A 5,119-nucleotide genomic window follows, 5' to 3' on the forward strand; every position below is an offset into this window, starting at 1 on the left:
GAGCCGGACCCCACCCACTTCAAACACCTCGGCCCTTCACACGCCCTTAAGATGGGCCCTCAGGGTTACCCAAGGACACTGAAGCCACTCTGCTCAACTTGCAGACATACAGACATAACCTCAATAAAACTCCAAAATTATTAAGAAATTATGATGATAATTTTGTATTTAATGTATAAAGCCACATTGTACTAGATTAATTAATTATAATCAAAGAATAATCCCCTTTTGTCGTTCTGTCCTACGACCTAATTATACCATCTGAATGAAACTCAAACGGGAATGTCGAATCAAATTTATTACGCACATTTGCGGTTTTCATAAAAGGCCAATGGCTTGGATGTGGTTTAATATCCTTTATATTTGACTGTTTACACACACAATAGGGGATTAAGTAAATAAGAAGCTTATATACTGAGATGGAGACTTACTTCGTTACGTATACAGCGTTTAATCTGAATGTATTGGTTCCTGACAAAACAATAGTTTTTATTCATTTTTTAATAATCACGAACTAGTAATTAAGAATGCTGAAGCCCCTGACTAATTATACTTTTGGCAAATAAGAATAAGTGTGAACTGTGAATGTAAAATAACAGGTAATATTCTCTAAATGATCGAGTCGATCTCTGCGATTGACCGAAGACTCGTAAAGTTTGCAAGTGATCATAGTCATTTAGAGAATACGGTGGCAGATATGTGCCTATTTCTTACTGATCGTTTGATGACTTACGGATCGTTTTTATGATATTATGCAATGCCGGGGATATTCGCAATTTGGATATGCGCCAAATTCCTTAAAAATACAGCAATATTTGGGTCACAGATTCGATTAAAACGTATTCTCAACCAATTTTAAGTGACCATTATCACAGAATATAGCCGAAATTTCAATTAAAATAGTGTCGTCATCTAGTAAAGTTGAAACATTTTCTAATCTATCAACTATTATTTTTTTGCTTAGCATAATGATTTAGAAAAAGGCCTGTGGGAATTTAAAACGATTAAAACGTCATTGATGAAAAAGACGGAATGCCAAATGTGATCTGACTTATAAATCAACATTGTATGAGTTTTACTAAACTGGCCGACATAGGTTTCTTTTAGTGCCAGTTTAGTGGTTTTATAAATAAAAGGTTTTTCTTTCTTCAATTCACAGGGGCTGGTCAATCTGTGGGCGCAATCAATTGATCAAAGGGTCATACGATGCCGTGGTTGATTTAAAAATGCCATCGTTCACAATCACGTCTCTAGAGTATATGGCGATGGAAGAACGTCACTTAAATAATAATTGGACCGCAAAGCTTGAAATCAACTGCAATTATGCAAAAGGTATAAAGAACCTTACAACTAATATTACAATGTATTGACTTAATGTCCTATAACCCCTAGGTGGGGCAGAGGGCGTCCACAGTGAGTCTCCATCGCGTTCGGTCTTGAGCCTCGTGTTTCACCTCGCTCCAAGTCTTTCCGGCTCTCTTTGCCTCGTCCGCAATTGTTCGGCGCCAGGTTTGTTTGGGACGGCCACGCTTCCGCTTTCCTTGCGGATTCCAATCAAGCACCTGCTTGGGAATATGATTGAGATCCCTTCGGAGTGTATGGCCTATCCAATTGCATTTGCGTCGCTTGATCTGCTGGCTGATCGGGGTTTCTCGACAGCGCTCCCAAAGTTGCTCGTTAGAGATCTTTTCAGGCCAGTAGATGTTCAGAATACGGCGAAGACAGCGGTTAACGAAGACTTGGAGTCGGTGCGAGATGTGTTTGGTGACCTTCCACGTTTCACACCCATAGAGCAGCACAGATTTGACGTTGGATCCGAATATTTTAACCTTGATTCGACGCGTCAACATCCGTACCTGCCATATAGGCCGATCGGCGTAATCCAAATCTTCTAAGATGTTGGTTAATCCCCACTCTATTCCGCGACGCTGGTTCTGATGTATGCGATCCATAATCCCCTCGAGAACAACCAGGAAAAGTAGTGGCGAGAGTAAGCAGCCGGACACCTGCGTGCACTTGAATATCGTCTGAGAGAGAGTCGCGACCATATGCTGCTCCATCTCAACGTATCGAAAGCTTTTTCGAAGTCAACAAAGGTAAGATAAATCTCTCTCTGCCATTCTGATGCCTGTTCGAGAATGATACGAAGATTGTTAATTTGGTCGGTACACGAGCGGTTAGGCCGGAAGCCAGCTTGTTCTATGCGAAGGAGAGGCTCGACGGCTGCAGACAACCTGTCCAAGATAGAAGATTACAATGTATATGTCACAATAAAGTTGTTAAATCAGAGAGTTAATTGAATCTCTAATATCGACATTTAATTAACTGTCTAGAGATTTAATTAACTCTCTGATTTAACTACTTTACTGCGACATATATACCTTATTCGGTAAGTGTAATTTTCCGTAAGTACAGTAGGTAGTTTTAACATACACGCGATACAAGAGTTTCAAGTCCCATCGGAGTGATTAAATCGATATGCCTGTGTTTGCATTTACGTCTTATTGCAGTTTCTCCCGCTGTTTACTTGCACTCAATTTAATTAACGGTGGCAGTCATATTTTCTCCTCATTCAATAAAAACTTATTTTCTCATTTTAAAACGCTGTTAGAATAAGTAATGGCATAAAATGAAATAATTTTCTATTATTTCCCTACGGATTTACGATCAATATTCGATGCCTTTACGCCCTAATGAAGTGTTGATTTTGTGCTTAGGAATTTTGTGTTCTAAACATCGCGGCAACGCAATCGCGGATTTTCACGGATTATTAGCAGATTTAAAGAAATATTTCATAGAAACTTTAAGTGTTTACTAACATACACCAACTAAACACAAATAAAAAACTAGTTACATTTTATAAAAAATATATTTACAAGTCAATTGTCAAAACATACAATTTTCCTACCAAAACAGTGTAGATGAAGACGTTGACAATTTACATATAATCGACCAAAAGACCGAAGAATCTTAATCGGGCGTCACAGAACGATCACCAATTCGCATTGCATGTAGATCGACCACAAATAGCTTTTGCAGAGTGCAACGTACGTATAGAGTGGATGACGCCAAGCAATGCGTCGCAGGTACCAACATTTCACTGGCGTTGGTATCAAGTCAAACCACTCCTTGTGTACTCCAAATAATCGTCTGAAAAAAAAATTGTATAAGAAGTATAATAAAATCATGGATTCGAGGTTATAAGCATGGACATTTTGTTGCTTCAACAAAGAGCTTTTTAAGGCACTTCTTACGGCGCTCCTCTGAGGTAGCTGTCAATAATTATGCTAATACAATTTAGGGGTCTTCGAGAAAGGAGCGCAAACATCCTGCAATCCGCTTGTCGTTGCAGGTATCCATGGGCGGTAAGCACATTTTGAAGTGCCTGCTTAAAAAGGATGTAACATTACGTTGTCGCTTGAATTTGTGTGCATATACCTACCAATAAATATGTATAAATGATGTATATATATTAGAATTCAAATCGTATTTGAGTCCCTTATACAAACATGGTTTAACAGTTCTTAAAACTAAGATTTAAATTTCAGATAGACTATAAAAGATACTCAGGTTATTAATAACGCCATATTAATAAGTTTCGTATGTTTTAAGTCAATTAAATATGGACGTAAGTATGTTGTGGCTTCTTTTATATGTCTTAGCCGACAAAACTTACTATTTTAAAGATTTTATTCATTAACAATATCATTACGCATTGTATTAAAGTGATACGCATTATCTGGTGACAGGAACAAATTCTGGTCACGCTTGATGTTTGCAAGGTAAAAATTGTTTTAGATATATAGTAATAGTATTTAAAATATACGTAAAAGACACTACAAGAACTTATCGTCTTAGCATTGTTCTAATTATGTATACTTATTCCTCCTTTTGATTGAATTATGTTAATTTTTTTATTTACTGTAGTGTAACCAAGTGTTAATAAAAAAAATATTCTCTGTAAATTGGACTAAAACAACCGAAGGTCTTAACATATATCTATAACAAAAAAGAAAAAAAATAAATTTCGTAACCATTAGGCGTGGTCAGTAGATATACGACTTACGCACTAAATTTAAGCATTTCAATAGTAAAGTTTTATAACTAATAACTAATATATACTATAATAGGATGAGGGTAGGGAGAAAACCAGAGGCAGCGGTGATTGCCGTGTATTCGACGCTTTTAAGTCATAAATTGTATCTTGTGTGATGTATAATTTTGAATTATTTCGGATATAACTGTGTTGAGGGGTATGTTTTTTCTAATTATTATTTTAAGATGTGGTTTTATTTTATTGTGAAGCTATCTGAAATTTTAGTTTTCTTCCTTTTTAGCTTTGAGAAACGCCCTCAAATTAGATGTTCATTATTGAATTAACAAATTTGTTTATATGGTAAACGTTACCACATATAATAGGTTTGGTAGAATAAACCAAAATCCTCCTGGCGGCGACATTTATTTAGTTAAGTTAATTATAAGATTTAGTTTAATATATTTTAGTTTTGTATTTTTCTAGTTTAATTGTTTGTGGTTCTTTTTATAAATATCCATTAGGATATTTATAAAAATTGTGCTAATTTGTTTTATTTAATGTTAAAAACTCATAACAATACCTACTAACGTTTACGTTGTTATTCGAAAATATTATATTTAATTATTGTTAAGTACTTACTCTTCCATGACTTCTCTTTCTTTCCTTTTTAAGTTTCTTGGTCGTGTATTTGGTCGGAACCTATAGTATTTCGGCATACTTAAATAATTTTGTAAAACAAATAAAAATGCAAATGTGTCGTGTTACGACACTTTTGACACTTGACTTAATTGACGCAATATTGCAAATCTCAAAACTACCCTCTATCGTAAGAAAAATATAGTAATATTTGTGCTAAAATGCTTTTTACCATTTATAAATTGTAATAGAATATAATAACATAAATAATTATTTATGTAGTATTTATATTACTGAATTATATTAATACTCTTTTAATTGTAATTTTTAAGTTTATGTGACTTAAATTAACACAGAGTATAAGATCATGGTCATGTCAAATTGACAATTGACGAATTTTATGAATATTGTAAAATAATTGCTTATTTTTGAAGAATATTTCATCTG

The sequence above is a fragment of the Pieris brassicae genome, chromosome 8 (genome assembly GCF_905147105.1).
Source record: "Pieris brassicae chromosome 8, ilPieBrab1.1, whole genome shotgun sequence".
Classification (NCBI taxonomy): Eukaryota; Metazoa; Arthropoda; class Insecta; order Lepidoptera; family Pieridae; genus Pieris; species Pieris brassicae.